The 20109-nt window shown below is 42.7% G+C and overlaps 1 long non-coding RNA gene across 1 annotated transcript in view; it reads left to right on the plus strand.

Annotated features, from left to right (window-relative positions):
• Window positions 1-20109, plus strand: part of LOC115853796 (uncharacterized) — a 70688-nt gene that overhangs the window by 33537 nt on the left and 17042 nt on the right. Inside the window, exons 3-4 of the long non-coding RNA XR_004039733.2 lie at window positions 17691-17886; window positions 18615-18748. This is a non-coding gene — a long non-coding RNA (uncharacterized lncRNA). The remainder of the gene's footprint in view (window positions 1-17690; window positions 17887-18614; window positions 18749-20109) is intronic.

The raw sequence follows: 20109 nt of genomic DNA on the forward strand, positions 1-20109 counted from the left end.
GAGTTGTGTGGAGCTCAGGTGAAAGGCTTTCTGAAAACTCACCTGAAACCAACTCAACAGTCTAAGAGGAATTTTGATGGGGAGAATTTGGAGAGTATTCAATTAAATGCGTAAAAGGATTCAAAATAGGACCTAAGTAAGAAAAAAGAATTCATGAAGAAGGAAAAGATGTCCAGTTACACTGAGAAATTAAAATCTGAAGCAATTACCATGGAGATTTTGTTCAGGAAATGAGTATTGACTACCTACTGGGCATCAGATGATATATTTAATGTTAAATATACCGAAGTAGGTAAGACATAGGCCCAGCCCTCCAGATCTCATTGAGCAGTGGAGAAAGTATTTCAGTGTTTCAGTGGAATCATCAGGAACTGGAGTTAACAATCTATCATATTTTAATTGCCTTTTTTTCCTGATTTTAAAAACAGTACATGCCTAGTGAAAAGAATTTGGAAAACAAAGAAGAAATTAAAAATCCACTCCAATCCTGCCACCAGAAATAACCCCTGTTAATAATTTATATCTTTTTTGTAGGTATATATGTTTATAATAAGTGCTAACACTGATCAATGCATTCCATGTGCCAGGGACTATGATATAGTCTCACTTAATCTGCACGTCAGCACGATGAAGTGGGTACCATCATTGTCCCCATTTTACAGATGAGAACACAGAGGTTTTGAGATTAATTTGCTCAAAATCTCATAGTTAGGGATGGGAAGAGGTAGGACTCATTTGAGATCTGTCTTATTCCCAAGCTCTCAACCAGCCCAGGGACTGGAAGGACCCAGCAGCAAAGACTTCACTATTAGAGGGGCAAGGCTATTCTGAATACAGCCCTATGGCTGTGACTCAGATTTGGCTTTCAGGGGACTAATGTCTGATTTGTATGGAGAGACAGAGGCTGAGAAAGCTATATCCTCTAAAAACAAAAAAACTTGGTCTCTTTTTATTTTTTAACATCTTTATTGGAGTGTAATTGCTTTACAAATGGTGTAAAACTTGGTCTCCTTGGGAACTCTTTAAAAGTAATGCAAAGGGGAGAAAGGAAGTCTTCGTCATAATCTGGGAGGAGGGCTTGGTGAATTGAAGGCTGTCCCTGCTACTGTAGTGCTGCCACCTGGTGGAGAAAGTGGTGTAGGACACTGTGTCCCGCAAAACCAGCCCTGAGAGACAAACATTCCCAGGGATGGAGAAGAAGTATTTGGAGAGAAATTTGCAAGAAGTGGGAAGCCTTGCACTAACAGGTAGGGACAAGAGTTGTAACTGCTACCGTGACCCCGTAACTCTCACCACATCCTGACCAGGCTTGGAAAAACAGATTATGCATATGTCCCTGTACTAATTAAATTAAAATGTTTTTTTCCCTATACTTTATTGTAATGAAATTACCTTTGATGTTCACACACCTTAAATGCTTAGTAGATGACAACAAATGTTATACGAGGTCATTATCAGGAGCCATTTGATTGGCAGCTAACATCAAGAACAGGGCACAAAGTAAGTGATCAAAAAGTGCTATCCACGGGGCTTCCCTGGTGGTGCAGTGGTTGGGAATCCTTCTACCAATGCAGGGGACAACGGGTTCGAGCCCTGGTCCTGGAAGATCCCACATGCCTTGGAGCAACAAAGCCCATGCGCCACAACACTGAGCCCGCGTGCCACAACTACTGAAGCCCACGAGCCTAGAGCCCGTGCCCCTAGAGCCCGTGCTGCACAATAAGAGAAGACACCGCAATGAGAAGCCCATGCACCGCAACGAGGAGTGGCCCCCGCTCACCGCAACTAGAGAAAGCCCGCATGCAGCAACGAAGACCCAACGCAGCCAAAAATAAAATAAATAATTTTTTTTTTAAAGTGCTATCCGTTGGGTTTGTTCGTCTCACTCTTTGCCTAGGATAGGAGATCTTAGTCATCCTGGTACTAATGACAGCAAAAGCCCCCCTGCCATTGGACCCATGTATACTGACTACTTGACTCAATTCTCCTTATTATTCCCTTTTCTAACACAAAAACTTAGAGAATCGTGATCATTGTTTTATATCTCTATTAATTAGATAAAAATAAGTTTAAAATAAAGAGATGTATGTCCAAAATTATAAAGTTTTTGGTATCTGGATCTCTGTCAAAGGTAGATGAAAAGTCCAGTCCAGGATGTCTGTGGGAGGAGATACATGCTATAGAACACAATCTCAAGTTCAGGGCTGGGCTTCAAGGAGTCTATATGCCCCGTGAAATATTAGGCAAGATGGAATTTGTCAGAAAATGCGTGCTTTTTTTCCCTGGGGAGAAATTTGAGAGTTTTCAACTGCTTCTGAAAATGATACCTACCCAAAGGTTCACAATCGTTGCCTGGAACCCTTCAGAGAGTCCTTCTAATTATGGGGTGCTCCAATGAACCACACCACATGCACTATTAGTATGAATTATTGTTAAACTAATTAGCATTAAAACTGATTTGAAATAACTTACTTTTAAATAAACATTTTGATTTACACGGCTTCGCCTGAGGAATCCAACAAGTGATGAAGGGTCAGCCCAGACACAGGTCAGACAGACTTTTATCCTTTCAGCCTTGAGACCTCCAGACAGAACTAAAGATCATCAGAGGTTGTGTGAGAATCATATCATCAGAGACTGTGTCAGAGGCCCTGGGTGACAATAAGGGGGTCCTACGTTCTGAGCCTGGCTCTGCTCATAAAATCTTGGTGACTTTGGGTGCTTAATTCCCCTGGTCCTCATTTTTTTTTTTTTTTTTTTTTTGCGGTACGCGGGCCTCTCACTGTTGTGGCCCCTCCCGCCGCGGAGCACAGGCTCCAGACGCACAGGCTCAGCGGCCATGGCTCACGGGCCCAGCTGCTCCGCGGCATGTGGGGTCTTCCCGGACTGGGGCACGAACCCGTGTCCCCTGCATCGGCAGGCAGACTCTCAACCACTGCGCCACCAGGGAAGCCCCTCATTTTTAAAAAATAGATCTTTATAGGAGTATAATTGCTTCACAATACTGTGTTAGTTCCTGTAGCACAAAAAAGCGAATCAGCCATCTGCATATTCATGTCACCATATCCCCTCCCTCTTGAGCCTCCCTTCCATCCTCCGTATCTCACCCCTCTAGGTCATCGCAAAGCACTGAGCCTATCTCCCTGTGCTATGCGGCTGCTTCCCACTAGCTATCTATTTTACATTTGGTAGTGTATATATCTCCATGCCACTCTCTCACTTCGTCCCAGCTTACCCTTCCCCCTCCCCGTGTCCTCAAGTCCATTCTCTGCGTCTGCGTCTTTATTCCTGTCCTGCTCTTAGGATCTTCAGAACCACTTTTTTTTTTAAGATTCCATATATATGTGTTAGCACATGGTATTTATTTTTCTCTTTCTGACTTACTTCACTCTGTATGACAGACTCTAGGTCTACCCACCTCACTACAAATAACTCAAATTCATTTCTTTTTATGGCTGAGTAATATTCCATTGTATATATGTGCCACATCTGCTTTATCCATTCATCTGTTGATGGACACTTAGGTTACTTCCATGTCCTGGCTATTGTAAATACAGCTGCAATGAACATTTTGGTACATGTCTCTTTTTGAATTATGCTTTTCTCAGGGTATATGCCCAGTAGTGAGATTGCTGGGTCATATAGTAGTTCTATTTGTAGTGTTTTAAGGAACCTCCATACTGTTTTCCATAGTGGTTGTATCAATTTACATTCTCACCAACAGTGCAGGAGGTTTCCCTTTTCACCACACCCTTTCCAGCATTTATTGTTTCTAGATTTTTGTTGTTGTTCTTGTTTCTAGATTTTTTGATAATGGCCATTCTGACTGGTGTGAAGTGATACCTCACTGTAGTTTTGATTTGCATTTCTCTAATAATTAGTGATGTTGAGCAGCTTTTCGTGTGCCTCTTGGCCATCTGTATGTCTTCCTTGGTGAAATGTCTATTTAGGTCTTCCACCCATTTTTTAACTGGATTGTTTTTTTGATATTGAGCTCCATGAGCTGTTTGTATATTTTGGAGACTAATTCTTTGTCTGTTGTTTCATTTGCAAATATTTTCTCCCATTCTGAAGGTTATCTTTTGGTCTTGTTTATGGTTTCCTTTGCTGTGCAAAAGCTTTTAAGTCCCATTTGTTTATTTTTGTTTTTATTTCCATTACTCTAGGAGGTGGGTCAAAAAAAGATCTTGCTGTGGTTTATGTCAAAGAGTGTTTTTCTTATGTTTTCCTCTAAGAGTTTTATAGTGTCTGGTATTACATTTAAGTCTTTAATCCATTTGGAGTTTATTTTTGTGCATGATGTTAGGGAGTGTTCTAATTTCATTCTTTTACATGTAGCTATCCAATTTTCCCAGCACCATTTATTGAAAAGACTGTCTTTTCTCCATTGTATGTTCTTGCCTCCTTTGTCATAAATTAGGTGCGCCTTTGTGTGTGGGTTTATCTCTGGTCATTCTATCCTGTACCATTGATCTATATTTTTGTTTTTGTGCCGGTACCGTACTGTCTTGATTACTGTAGCTTTGTGGTATAGTTTGAAGTCAGGGAGCCTGATTCCTCCAACTCCGTTTTTCTTTCTCAAGATTGCTTTGGCTATTTGGGGTCTTTTGTGTTTCCAAACAAAGTGTAAATTTTTTTGTTCTAATTCTGTGAAGAATGCCATTGACAGTTTGATAGAGATTGCATTGAATCTGTAGATTGTTTTGGGTAGTATAATCATTTTCACAATATTGATTCTTCCAATCCAAGAACATGGTATATTTCTCCATCTGTTTATGTCATCTTTGATTGTTTTCTGAGTACAAGTCTTTCACCTCCTTAGGCAGGTTTATTCCTAGGTATTTTATTCTTTTTATTGCAATGGTAAATGGAAGTGTTTCCTTAATTTCTCTTTCTGATTTTCGTTGTTGGTGTATAGGAATGCCAGAGATTTTTGTGCATTAATTTTGTATCCTGAAACCTTTCCAAATTCATTGATTAGTTCTAGTAGTTTTCTGGTGGCATCTTTAGGATTCTCTATGTATAGTATCATGTCATCGACAAACAGTGACAGTTTTACTTCTTCTTTTCCAATTTGTATTCCTTTTATTTCTTTTTCTTCTCTGATTGCCATGGCTAGGACTTCCAAAACTATGTTGCCTATGAGTGGCGAGAGTGGACATCCTCCACTAAGATCCTTCCTGATCTTAGTGGAAATGCTTTCAGTTTTTCACCATTGAGCATGATGCTTACTGGGGGTTTGTCATATATGGCCTTTATTATGTTGAGGTAGGTTCCCTCTATGCCCATTTTCTAGAGGGTTTTTATCATAAATGGGTGTTGAATTTTGTCAAAAGCTTTTTCTGCATCTATTGAGATGATCATCTGGTTTCTATTCCTTAATTTGTTAATATGGTGTATCACATTGATTGATTTGTGTATATTGAAGAATCTTTGCATCCCTGGGATAAATCCCACTTGATCATGGTGTATTATCCTTTCAGTGTGCTGTTGGATTCTGTGTGCTAGTATTTTGTTCAGGATTTTTGCATCTATGCTCATCAGTGATATTGGTCTATAATTTTCTTTTTTTGTGACATCTTTTCCTGGTTTTCGTATAAGGGTGATGGTGGCTTCATAGAATGAATTTGGGAGTGTTTCTCCCTCTGCAATTTTTTGGAAGAGTTTAAGAAGGATCGGTGTTAGCTCTTCCCTAAATGTTTGATAGAATTTGCCTGTGAAGCCATCTGGTCCTGGACTTCTGTTTGTTGGAAGTTTTTTTTTTTTTTTTGCAGTACACTGGCCTCTCACTGTTGAGGCCTCTCCCGCTGCGGAACACAGGCTCCGGCCACGCAGGCTCAGTGGCCATGGCTTACGGGCCCAGCCGCTCCGTGGCATGCGGGATCCTCCTGGACCGGGGCACAAACCCGCGTCCCATGCATTGGCAGGGGGACTCCCAACCACTGAGCCACCAGGGAAGCCCTGTTGGAAGATTTTTAATTAAAATTTCAATTTCATTACTTGTGATAGGTCTGTTTATATTTTCTAATTCTTCCTGGTTCAGTCTTGGAAAATTGTACCTTTCCAAGAATTTGTCCATTTCTTCGTGGTTGTTAATTTTATTGGCATACAGTTGTTTGTCGTAGTCTCTTATAATCCTTTGTATTTCTGCGGTGTCAGTTGTGATTTCTCCTTTCTCATTTCTATTTTATTGATTTGCGTCCTCTCCCTTTTTTTCTTGATGAGTCTGGCTAAGGGTTTATCAATTTTGTTTATCTTCTCAAAGAACCAGCTTTTAGTTTTATTGATCTTTGCTATTGTTTTCTTCATTTCTATTTCATTTATTTCTGCTCTGATCTTTATGATTTCTTTCCTTCTACTGACTTTGGGTTTTCTTTGTTCTTCTTTCTCTAGTTGTTTTAAGTGTAGGGTTAGATTGTTTATTTGAGATCTTTCTTGTTTCTTGAGATAGGATTGTACTGCTATAAACTTCCCACTTAGAACTGCTTTTGCTGCATCCCATAGGTTTTGGATTGTCGTGTTTTCGTTGTCATTTGTTTCTATGTATTTTTAAAATATCTTCTTTGATTTGTTCAGTGATCTCTTGGTTATTTAGTAGCACACTGTTTAGCCTCCACGTGTTTGTGTTTTTTATAGTTTTTTTCCTGTAATTGATTTCCAGTCTTATAGCGTTGTAGTCAGAAAAGATGCTTGATATGATTTCAATTTTCTTAAATTTTCTGAGGCTTGATTTGTGACCCAAGATGTGATCTATCCTGGAGAATGTTCCATGTGCATTTTAGAAGAAAATGTATTCTGCCACTTTTGGGTGGAATATTCTATGAATATCAATTAGATCTATGTGGTCTCTTGTGTCATTTAAAGCTTGTGTTTCCTTATTTATTTTCTGTTTGGACAATCTGTCCATTGGTGTAAGTGGGGTGTTAAAGTCCTACTATTATTGTGTTACTGTCAGTTTCTCCTTTCATGGTTGTTAGCATTTGCTTATGTATTGAGGTGCTCCTATGTTGGGTGCATAAACATTATAATTGTTATATTTTCTTCTTGGATTGATCCCTTGATCATTATGTAGTGTCCCTCCTTATCTCTTCTAACAGTCTTTATGTTAAAGTCTATCTTTTCTGATACAAGTATTGTTACTCCAGCTTTCTTCTGATTTCCATGTGCATGGAATATCTTATTCCATCCCCTCACTTTCAGTCTGTATGTGTCCCTAGGTCTGAAGTGGGTCTCTTGTAGACAGCATATATATGGGTCTTGTTTTTGTATCCATTTAGCCAGTCTGTGGCTTTTGGTTGGGACATTTAATCCATTTACATTCAAGGTTATTATCAATATGTATGTTCCCATTACCATTTTCTTAATTGTTTTGGGTTTGTTTTTGTGGGTCTTTTTCTTCTCTTGTGTTTCCTGCTTAGAGAAGTTCCTTTAGCATTTGTTGTATAGCTGGTTTGGTGGTACTGAATTCTCTTAGCTTTTGCTTGTCTGAAAAGCTTTTGACTTCACCATTGAATCTGAATGAGATCCTTGCTGAGTAGAGGAATCTTGGTTGTAGGTTTTTCTCTTTAATCACTTTAAGTATATCCTGCCACTCCCTTCTGACCTGCAGAGTTTCTGCTGAAAAATAAGCTGATAAGCTTATGTGGATTCCTTTGTATATTATTTTTTGGTTTTCCCTTGATGCTTTTAGTATTTTTTCTTTGAATTTAATTTTTGTTAGATTGATTAATATGTGTCTTGGTGTGTTTTTCCTAGTGTTTATCCTGTATGGGACTCTCTGTGCTTCCTGGACTTGGGTGACTATTTCCTTTCCCATATTAGGGAAGTTTTCAACTGTAATCTCTTCAAATATTTTCTCAGACCCTTTCTTTTTCTCAGACCCCTATAATTCAAATGTTGGTGCATTTAGTGTTGTCTCAGAGGTCTCTGAGATTGTCTTCAATTCTTCTCATTCTCTTCTCTTTATTCTCCTCCTTGGCAGTTATTTCCACCATTTTGTCTTCCAGCTCACTTATTTGTTCTTCTGCCTCTTTTATTCTGTTATTGATTCCTTCTAGTGTATTTTTTATTTCAGTTATTGTGTTGTTCATCTCTGTTTGTTTATTCTTTAGTTCTTCTAGATCTTTGTTAAACATTTCTTGTATTTTCTCAGTCCGTGCCTCCATTCTATTTCCAAGATTCTGGATCATCTTTACTATCATTACTCTGAATTCTTTTTCAGGTAGACTGCCTATTTCCTCTTCATTTATTTGTTCTTGTAGGTTTTTACTGTGCTCCTTCATCTGTGACATATTTTTTTGCCGTCCCCCCTTTTTTTTCTATGAGTGGGATTGTGTTCCTGTCTTACTGGTTGTTTGGCCTGAGGCTTCCAACAGTGGAGTTTGTAGGCTATTGGGTAGAGCTTGGTCTTGGAGCTGAGAGGAGGAACTCCGTGAAACCTCACTCCAATGAATACTCCCTGGGGTGTGAGATTCTCTGTTAGTCCAGTGGTTCAGACTCGGAGCTCCCACCACAGGAGCTTTGGCCCAACCCTGGGCTCATGAACCAAGATCCTGCAAACCGCCTGGGGTGGCAAAAAAAAAAAACAATAACAAAGTAAGGAATAAAATTAGACTAGGGAACCAGCAGATATGTTAAGAAGAATATAAAAATAAAAATATAGATGAATCAACAACCGGAAGGTACATCAGTACCACAATAGTAAAAAAGAGGAGGAGGAAAAAGGAAGAAAAAAAAAGGGGTGGGGGGTGGGGAGGCCTTGGCTATGGAGGGCGGGAACTAAGAAAGGGTGAGGTTTGGGTGGTGAATGGGGCCAATGCTCAGGACCCACAGGGCTGGAAAAGGCCCTGGAGGCTGCAGACGGTGGGGCTTAGGCTCAAGGAACAGAACGGGCCCAGGCGTGCCCCCAACCCCTGGTCTCAGAGGGCAGGGGACCTCACCTGGGAGCGCAGCAGGCTTCCTGGGCTCGAGTGGGTGGGGCAAATGCCCTTCTCTCTTTTCCTTCTCCTCCGGTCTGGGAGGGCCCCTCCCGCCTGCCTCTCCTGATCTCCCCAGCCTCCCTCCTATGCCCCCAAGGACCCACATGGCCTGGAGGGAGTTTTGGAGGGCAGGGAACCAGCCTGGGAGATCAGCAGGCGCCCCATGCCCAAGTGGGCAGGGAAGTCGCCCTCCGCGCCTCTCCTGCTCCTCCAGGATGGCTCCTCCCACTTGCCTCTCCTGATCTTCCCGGCCTCCCTCCTGTGCCCCCAGGACCCATGCGGCCTGGATCGGGCTTTGGAGGGCGGGGTACTGGCCTGGGAGCTCAGCAGGCTCCCTGGCCGGAGTGGGCCAGGCAATCGCCCTCCGCTTCTCTCCCGCTCTTCCTGGAGAGTCCCTCCTGCCTGCCTCTCCTGATCTCCCCGGACTCAGGGGCGACGATCCTGTCTGGCCTCCACTTCTCCTCCCTCCCCTCAGTCCCGCTACGTCCTACCAGTTCACTCTGAGATTCCTTGGGCATCAGAGACCCCGCCCAGGGGCCGGCAGGAGCCCTAGTTGTGGGGAGACGCTAACTCGGTGTCTTCCCCCACCACCATCTTGACTCTGCCTCCATCATTTTTTTTTTACTTGAATTGCAAAAGCATAAAGATCAGAGTCCACTCTGTGTCCCATTGTCCCTGTGTGGCCCAGCCCACATTTATTTACCAAACATTTTCTTTTGCATCTTCATACAGAGTGCCTTCCTCCTTTCTGAAGTTCTAAACCACTCCCCGCCAACATCTCCTTTTGTCTTTAACCACAGGTGGTATTTAAGGCGAGGGTTTTGGCCATCTTGGAGAGTTAGTTTTCCTGAGTCTCTCCCATGTGTATGTTGGGGAGGGGGAAATTTCCCCCTCTACCCCTCTTTGAGTTCTTGTGGCTGGACTAATAACAAAATTGATGCAAGACAGATTAACAGGAGAAAAAACAACAAATTTTAATTCGTGCACACAGAGGTCTCGTGGAAATGGGACCTAAGAAGTGGCCGAAGCAGGCAGCTTTTATACTTTTTAGACGAAGAGACAATAAATTTGTGAGGAATTAACAGGACAAAGAAACTTGCGTTTGGGGTGCCCAATTAGTGAAGAATCAAAACAGAATGTGGGCTTGGGGTAGTAAATTAAAGAAGTAAGAAGGTTTGTTTCCAGAGGCTTCTAGGCCTGTAATTCCCCCACCTCTGGAGATAAGGGTGTCCTTCTACCTCCAGATGCAGGGGTGCACCTTTCACATGGGAGATTTATTTCCTGCTTTCAGGGAGACAGAAAGGAGGGTCAGAGTGTCCCTCTTGTAATGACTGTTTATTAAGTAACTTTAATTCAAAATAATCAGTATGTCATTGCTGCATATTTTGGGGTGAGCTTCCCTGGGCCCCAACATATAGATGTTATTAAACTTCTGTTTGATTTTCTCCTGTTAATCTGTCACATGTCAGTTTAATTCTTAGACCATCCAGAAGAACCTAAAAGGATAGACGACAATTTCTTCCTCCCTGACAGTGGCAACAACATAAAAAACTCCTTGATATCTCTGTTTTATAAATTCACTAGTTTCTTTAATAGTATACTAAATATGCGAATTAAAACCGCAATGATGTATAACCATACCCTTCCCAGAATGGCTAAAATTAGGACAGCTGATAATATCAAGTATTAATGAGAGTGTGGTGCAACTAGAACTTTCAGATATTGCTGGTGGGAGTGTAAGTTGGTACAGTCGTTCTGGAAAATTGGCAGCATCTTCTATGTCTACCCTATGACCCAGCAGTTCCACTCCTGGGTATATTCCCAAGAGAAATGAGTGCTTATGTTCACCAAACGAAGCATTGCAAAATGTTCATAGCAGCTTTATACATGATAGTCCCCAATCTGTTAACAACCCAAATGTCTATTAAGAGTAGGTTGGATAGGGCTTCCCTGGTGGCGCAGTGGTTGGGAGTCCGCCTGCCGATGCAGGGGACACGGGTTCGTAGCCCGGTCCGGGAGGATCCCACGTGCCGCGGAGCGGCTGGGCCCGTGAGCCATGGCTGCTGGGCCTGCGCGTCCAGAGCCTGTGCTCCGCAATGGGAGGGGCCACGGCGGTGGGAGGCCCGCGTATAGCAAAAAAAAAAAAAAAAAGAGTAGGATGGATAAATAAATTGTGACGTATTTGTGAATGAAATTCCACACAGCAATGAAAAGTACACACTCCTGCTTCATGCACTAATATGGCTGAATCTCACAGATGTAATATTGAGCAAGAGAAGCCAGACCCGAAAGAGTACATAGGGTGTGATTTCATTGACATGGAGTTCAAGAATAAGCAAAATTAATCTCTAGTGAAAGAAGGCAAAATAGCGTTTGCCCTTGTGGGGGCAGGCTGACTGGGAGGGGTGTAAGAGAGCCTCCTGGGGCGCTGGAAATTTTGTTATCTTCTGAGTGGTGGTTACACAGGTGTACACATATGTAAAAATGTTTTCATCTGCATCCAGTTTTATGCACTTTGTGTAATTTATTAATCCGCAAAAAAGTAAAAGAAAATAATGTGTGAAATCCATCAGGCTAACGGGTAGTGATGGCTCTGTGTCCCGGAAATGTCAGTCACAGTTTGGTCTTGTGCTCCCTCCTAGATGGCACTGCCCTGCCTGTAGTCCTCTGCCCAGCGGACCTCGAGGCGCTGCTCTGGGTGGGGTTGGGGGGGGCAGCCACTGCACCAGGTCGGCCAGGACCTGAGACGGAGGCTGACCAGGTGCCCTCTGCTGGCATTGGGGCTGCAGATTTGGGGGCAGCAAGGAGAGAGCAGAGTCAGAAGCAGCAGAGATGAGAGTGTGAGAGAGGCTCGGGGAGGGAGTGCGCTGGAGTAGCTGTCTCTCAACATGCTCGGCTCTTAACAGCTTTCCTGATCCAGGTCTTTTCCAGATGTAGCCTTAGAGCATCTGTGCATGGCAAAGTGACCTTCAGTGATTTTTTTTTTTTTTTTTTTTGCGGTACGCGGGCCTCTTACTGCTGTGGCCTCTCCCATTGTGGAGCACAGGCTCCAGACGCGCAGGCTCAGCGGCCATGGCTCACAGGCCCAGCCGCTCCACAGCATGTGGGATCTTCCCGGACCGGGGCACGAACCCATGTCACCTGCATCGGCAGGCGGACTCTCAACCACTGCACCACCAGGGAAGCCCCTTCAGTGATTTTTGCAACCTTGTCAAGGTGAGGGCAAGTATATCAGTCAGAATCTAGCAGGAAAAGGTGACTCACTCAGACAAGGTAATTGAGGAGAGTTTAATGAAAGGACACTTACACAGATGTGAATAGGTTCAGGGGATGGCCTCCCTCTACCTGAATCCCACCCAGGTGTCCCTTTTTCTATAAGCTCATGCCCCAGCCCTCTCCCTACTCCATTCCAGTCCAAGTGGCCCATCTTTAGTCCCTCTAGGGGTGAAGGTGTGGGCTGTGCCAGTGGTTCTTAGTCCCAGCTAGCCATAAACTCACCTGGGGAAGCGTTAAAGTACATCAGTGCCTGGACCCCACCCCCAGAAGCTCTAATTTAATGGGTCTCGAGTAGAGCCTGGGCTTGTGCCATGTAAAAGCTCTCAGGTGACGCTAACAAGCCCAGATCAATTCTTTCAGACTCTCCGGGGCCTAGGATCTGGGCATAGGCGCTCTTTCAAATTTCCTCAGTGCAGCCAGAGCTGAGAAGCTCTGTTCTGTTTTCTTTCAAAATCTATTGTTTGGCATAAACTTGCGGATCTGTTCTCCTCAGACTTTCCTTTAAAGTGTATTTCAGAAGTAAAACAATATAATAAGTTTATAAACTGAACATTGATTATTTTCATCCTAATAACACTGCTTGAGGTACTATCATTATCTCTGGCCAGAGTCAAGAACAAAGGAATAAAGAAAATAACATGCATATTCATAACAGCATTATTCACGATAGCCAAAAGGCTGAAACGACCCTAGTGTCCATTGGCAGATGAATGGATAAACCAAATGTGGTAAATACATAAAACGGACTATTTTTCAGCCTTAAAAAGGAAGGAAATTCTGACACGTGCTACAACATGGATGAACCTCTAGGACATGATGCTGAGTGAAATAGGCCAGTCTCAAAAAGACAAATACTGTTTGACACTCCACTTATATGTGGTACTTAGGGTAGTCAAAATCACAGGGACAGAAAGTAGAAGGGTGGTTGCTAGGGGCAGGGGTGGGGGGAATGGGGAGTTGTTTAACCCTGGGTACTGGGTTTCAGTTTTTCAGGATGAAAAGAGTTCTACTCCTAGAAGAGAACATATGCAAAACGTTCTCTGACATAAATCATACCAATGTTTTCTTAGGTCAGTCTCCCACTGCAATAGCAATAAAAACAAAAATAAATGGGACCTAGTCAAACTTACAACCTTTTGCACGGCAAAGGAAACCATAAAAAAATGAAAAAACAACCTACAGAATGGGAGAAAATATTTGCAAATGATGTGACAGACGAGGGCTTCATCTCCAAAATATACAAACAGTTCATGCAACTCAACAACAAAAAAACAAACAACCAAATCGAAAAATGGGCAGAAGACCTAAACAGACATTTCTCCAAAGAAGACATACAGATGGCCAGTAGGCACATGAAAAGATGCTCAACATCACTAATTATTAGAGAAATGCACATCAAAACTATAATGAGGTACCACCTCACACCAGTCAGAATGGCCATCATTAAAAAGTCTACAAATAACAAACACTAGAGAGGGTGTGGAGAAAAGGGAACCCTCCTACACTGTTGGTGGGAATGTAAATTGGTGCAGCCACTATGGAAAACAGTGTGGAGGTTCCTCAGAAAACTAAAAATAGAGTTACCATATGATCCAGCAATCCCACTGGATTGTTCCCCTATGTTCGTAGCAGTGCTATTCACAATAGCCAAAATATGGGAACACCTAAATGTCCATTGACAGATGAGTGGATAAAGAGGTGGTACATATATGCAGTGGAATATTACTCAGCCATAAAAAAGAATGAAATAATGCCATTTGCAGCAACATGGATGCAACTAGAGATTATCATACTAAGTAAGTCAGAAAGAGAAAGACAAATACCATATGATATCACTTATAGGTGGAATCTAAAATATGGCACAAATGAACCTATCTATGAAACAGAAACAGACTCATAGACATAGGGGACAGACTTATGGTTGTCAAGGGGGAGGAGTTTGGGGGAGGGAAGGACCGAGAATTTGGGATTAGCAGATATAAACTATTATATATAAGATGGATAAACAACAATAGTACAGGGAACTCTATTCAATATCCTGTGATAAACCATAATGGAAAAGAATATTAAAAAAGAATGTCTAAAAAAAAGATGAAAAGAGTTCTAGACATTGTTTGCACAACGATGTGAATGTATTTAACACCACTGAACTGTACGCTTAAAATGGTTAAGATGGAAATTTTATGTGTATTTTACCACATTTAAAAAAAAATTTAAAGCAGGAATATTTAGTTCATTTAAATTGTATGTTCAGGGCTTCCCTGGTGGCGCAGTGGTTGGGAGTCCGCCTGCTGATGCAGGGGACACGGGTTCGTGCCCTGGTCCGGGAAGATCCCACATGCCGCGGAGCGGCTGGGCCCGTGAGCCATGGCCGCTGAGCTTACGCGTCCGGAGCCTGTGCTCCGCAACGGGAGAGGCCACAGCAGTGAGAGGCCCGCGTACCGAAAAAAAAAAAAAATGTATGTTCATACCCAAGGTTGACAAGAAAAACTCCCCTTCGTCTTCCTCACACCCCAGTCCCTGGGGTTTGCTCTGGATACAGGGAGAGCAAACCTTATCAACTGCCTTTCTTCTTAATCCAGCCTGGTAGGAAGACAGAGCTGAGCCTCAGAATATAAACTAGAAATGAAAAACAACTGAGAAATCTTCTGATTTTCCGCGTCTTTTAGTGAGGACGCCCAGAGTGAGGGGTCTCGGCTTGTGGGAAGGGGAAACAGCAGGACACTGTTGTGGGCAAGAAGACCCAGGGCAGGCCGGGCAGTGGAGGAGGGGCGGTGCAAGTAAAACTTCCCTGCGAGGTCATATAGAAGGAAGAGGACATTCTTTTCCTATCATGCTGCTGTAGGAAAATATTCTTCTTCCTTGATGAGGCTCCCCAGTGTACTGTCTCTGAGCATTGTTTATCATGCGAGCTGTGGGCTTCCGTCCAAGAGTCACCCTCAGGGGCAGGAAGATTATAGGCAACAGGAGGAGCTGTGACCTCACCTTGCCCTGGGTGGGGGGCCAGTGCCTACCCCATGCTCCTCTGTTGGAGCTCCTTGGTGATATGATTCTAAACTAGACTCATACTTGGGGAAAGGGATTCCTGTGGATTACCACGCTCCACTGTGCTGTTCAGGGTGGAGGAAGAGATACCAGGGCGAGATCAGCCTGTGTATGCTTCCCTACACAGCCTAGGGAATTGACAAGGTGGTTAAATCTGAGAAAAAAGTGAGGCGAAAGCTGGTTATCCCATGAGAGAACTCTTATAAGTCATTTACCATTTTCCCCACTTTGATTCTGGGAATAATATTTAGCATCTGGTTTTAAAAACCCTCTTCTACTGTGGAAAGAAATACCAACCGATTGAGATCAAGCAAAAGCTGTTTATTCAGGGCTTGCTATAGCAAGAGTCAGCCAACATCACTTAGGTTTTGGCAGACACCCAAAGGCAGGCAGAGGAGTGGGAAAGCTTTGTACTGGACAAAGAGGAACCCTGCAGGTGTGCCCTGATTGGAGGCTGTTGACATGGGAAGCTAAAGGCAGGCTAACCAGAAGCATGGCATCCTATGTGATTGGTCAGGGGAGCATATGTGCTTTCTCCAGTTGATCCCAAGTTGGAAGCTGCAACAAAAATTAGGGAGGCTATCAGATATTAATAAAGTCCTGGCCATTTGGGACCGATTGTTACAGGAGTTATTGTTTCACTTCCTGGACTAGTTGTTAGAGATAGAAGTCTGACTTGCAGATAGTAGGTTGGCTTCCTGGGCTGGTTGCTCCAGACTGTGGGTCAGAGTTCTGTTTTAAATATGGTCTGGCCATTGTCCATTTGTATATTCAGTCTCTCACTACCAGACTGTAAAGAAAAATATGTTGCCTGCTATTCCAGTTCTACAAGGATAAAGCCATTAGCCACTGGAGTTGCCCACTGACAGTGCACCTGAGGGGAATTCACTGTGAACTTCCCTCCAACTGCTTTTGCTGCATCCCATAGATTTTGTATGGTTGTGTTTTCATTGTCATTTGTCTCAAGGTATTTTTTAATTATCTTTTTGATTTCCTCATTGACCCATTTTTTTTTAGTAGCATGTTGTTTAGTCTCCATGTAATAGTTTTTTTCTCATTTCTTTTTCTGTGGTTGATTTCTCGTTTCATGTTGTTGTGGTCAGAGAAGATGCTTGAAATCATTTCCATACTCTTAAATTTGTTGAGGTTTGTTTTGCGGTCAATCCTAGAGAATGTTTCATGTGCACTTGAAAAGAATGTGTATTCTGGTTTTTTTGGATGTAATGTTCTGAAAATATCAATTAAGTCTAACTGTTCTATTGTATCATTTAGGATCTGTTGCCTTGTTGATTTTCTGTATAGAGGATCTGTCCATTGATGTGAGTGGGGTGTTAAAGTCTCCTACTATTATTGTATTCCTGAGAGGAATTCAGGATGGAGAAAAACAGGAAGCATTCTGCATTCTGTGCTGGCCCCTAGATAGTTAAGATGCATCTCTAAGGACAAATTTCAAATGACCCTAGATTATTGCATATTCCCATATATAGAAAAGCACTAACATCATTAACTTGAGATGTCTGTTCTTTGTGATTTGCAGTAATCTTTTGATGTTCAACTACATGTTTTTTTCCAGCCCAAAGAAATTCATATACGTCCTGGTTCCTCCCTTACTTCTTCAGAGCAGTTCCTCAGAGCTACCTGCGAGGCTGTCTCTGAGGCTATAGTCCTCCGTAAGGTCCCCAAATAAAACTTGACTCACAACTTTTATGCTGTGCATCCTTATTTCAGTCAACAAAAGCTTGAGGTGTTTCAGCCCAAAAGTCTAGTGGTGGTGGAGCTGTAGGAGTGAAGCTTTCTTTGCTCCTTCCTCCACTCAGGCCAGTGTAGTCATAGAAATATCAGATCAAGGTGGGGACAGTGGTCCAGAAGTTCCAGGCTTTGCCACTAACCAAAGCTGAAAGTTTTGGGGACAATAAGGGAGCCTCTGCTGCAGTGTGGACAGACTCAGGAGTCTCCATGAGAACAACTCTTCCCCAACAAGTGGAAGGTCACCTTGACAGCCAAAGGACGCACTCCCGTTATATTGTCTGTATAAGTGGAGGGAGTTCCCAGAGAGGGAAACCCTTTTATAAAATCCCTAATACCCCTGACTTTTAATTTCAGCAATAGCGTATGACACTGAAAGTTATTGAAATTGTCAACATTGGCTTGTGTCCAATTTGTAAACAGCTCCTCGGCTGCCCCTTCCCTACCATCACCTGGCCCCCATCGCTAACTGTAGAAATCTTTAGAATTTTCTCTAGGATTCATTCTCCCTTACCTGACCCCCGTAATATTTGCTTCATAATTCTCTTATGGCTTCTAGCTTGCTGTATAGTTTATACTATTCATATTTACTTCTTTTAACCTTCGCCAGACTATAAACTCTTTTTTTTTTTTTTTCACCTGCAGTGTTAGTACAGACACTGAAAAACGCTCACTGATCAATGTCCCTGTGATGGATGACACATTCATTGACCAAATACGAATTGAGAAGCTTCTCGGAGCCAAATCAGAAGATAGGCACTAGAGGGTACAGAGACAACACAGTCACTGCCCCTGGCCTCAGGGTGAGAGCAAAGCAGCCACATAATTGCCATACGATGTGGTAAGTGCTAAGTAATGGCGTGGAAGTAAGTACGAAGTGCTTTGGGAACACAAGTAAGGAAGTGACTTGCTTTGATGAGCAAATCAGGGGAGGCTTCACGGAAGAGGTAACATTTGAAGGCTGAGTGGAGGTTTTCCTTGCAGAGAAGGAGAGAGCATCCAGGTAGAGGGAACTGTGATAGAAAGAGGAGCTCAGGTGATGGCATCCAGGGAAGGGCAGGTGGGGCTGGAGTTCTGGTGGAGATGTAGCTGCCCGAGTTCATAGGGGCTAGATTGTGAAGAGCCTTGAATGCCATTTTTATAAGTCATTTGGATTTAATTCTACTGGCAATATAGAGTCCATCCAGGCTGCTAAACAGAGGGATGGCAAACATCTGTGTTTTGTTATGATAATTTTGGCACCCATGTGGCAGATGGATGGGGGCATCCAGTTAAGAGGCTGCCGATGATAGGGACCTGAACTAGAGCAAGAAATAACTGAAATTCCCTTCTGCTCCTCTGGGGCAAACTGTTCTCCTTGGTAGTTTTCAGGCAATCAACTTGCCCAAAGGCAAAATCCAAGGCTCAGTGTTTCACCTACTGCGTGATTTTTGCTTTCTCCCACTCTGTGTGTTTTCTTTTCACTTTCTTGATGATGCCCTTTGAAGCACAAAAGTTCTTAATTTTGTTTTTTTTTTTTGCGGTACGTGGACCTCTCACTGTTGTGGCCTCTTCCGTTGCGGAGCACAGGCTCCGGACGCGCAGGCTCAGCGGCCATGGCTCACGGGCCCAGCCACTCCGCGTCATGTGGGATCTTCCCGGACCGGGGCACGAACCCATGTCCCCTGCATCGGCAGGCGGACTCTCAACCACTGCGCCACCAGGTAACCCCCAAAGTTCTTAATTTTGATAAAGTTCAGTTTATCTACTTTTTTTCTTTTTCACTTGTGCTTTCAATGTCACATTTTAGTAGGCTTTGTCTAACCCAAGGTAATGAAGACACTCCCCTATATTTCTAAGAATTTTATAGTGTTAACCCTCATGTTTAGGTCTATGACCATTTTGAGGTAATTTTTGTATACGATATGAGAAGAGTCCAACTACACTCTTTTGCATGTTGATACATAGTTGTCCCAGCACCATTTGTTGAAAAGCCTGTTCTTTCCCCCCTGAATTACCTTTGTTGAAAATCAATTGACTATAAACACAAGGGTTTGCTTCTAGACTCTCAATTCATTGATCTGTATGTTTTTCTTTATGCCAGGACCACATTGTCTTGCTGCTTTGTAATAAGTTCTGAAATCAGAAAGTGTGAATCTCCCAATTGTGTTCTTTTCAAATTTATTTGGCTACTCGCACCAGCATCTCAGAAGTCCCATCAGACAGCTTCTTTTGGTTGTTGTTGGTAATTACCGGAGATTAGCCACAGGAATTTGTTATTTGTGAACACCATAGGTTATATCTAACTCAGACACATCTGCTATCAGATGGGAGGGAAACGTTGGCAAAGAAAAAAGAAAAAATTGAAACTTTTTTTATGACTTGAAAAATAAAGAACTCTAATTGTATAGCAGTTGTATAAATGTATCTAAACATGTGTCTTGGGAATGCAGATGGAATAAGAATGATTGCTTCTGGCTTGTCCTTAGCTTCATGACATCCTAAGAAATTGAAAGGGTTCTACGTACAAGACTATTCCTCCATTCTCTAGTAAAAGAAATAGGGAAGTTCTACAGAAGAACATACAAATACAAATGAGCAATGTCAAGATTTGAGGGAAAGCTTTGTGACCCAACAGCAAGGTGTCAATAAATCTGAAAGCTGAACCCCTAGCTCAACTTACAGATGGACTGAACAAGTATGGAAAAATAGCATATCATAAAGTAGAAGTTCAGCTCTATATCCCTCTATAATTACCTAGCTTTCCTGAGAGTTTGATAAGATTTTCTCATTGTATGGGTATGTAATGGTTAATTTTCTGTTGTCTTGGAGGGTGCTTTGGAATGAGATTAATATTTACATCTGGACTGCCCATCATAATGTGGGTAGGCCTCATCCAATCAGTTGAAGACCTGAATAGACCAAAAGACTGGCCTCCCTGAGCAAGAGGGAGTTTGCCAGCAGACTGTCTGCCGACTTCGTCTGTACCATCAGCTCTCCTGGGTTTCCAGCCCGCTGCCCCACACTGCAGATTGGTACTTGCAGCTTCCATAATTGTGTGAGCCAGTTCCATATAATAAATCTC

Source organism: Globicephala melas, chromosome 9 (assembly GCF_963455315.2).
Source record: "Globicephala melas chromosome 9, mGloMel1.2, whole genome shotgun sequence".
NCBI classification, from domain to species: domain Eukaryota; kingdom Metazoa; phylum Chordata; class Mammalia; order Artiodactyla; family Delphinidae; genus Globicephala; species Globicephala melas.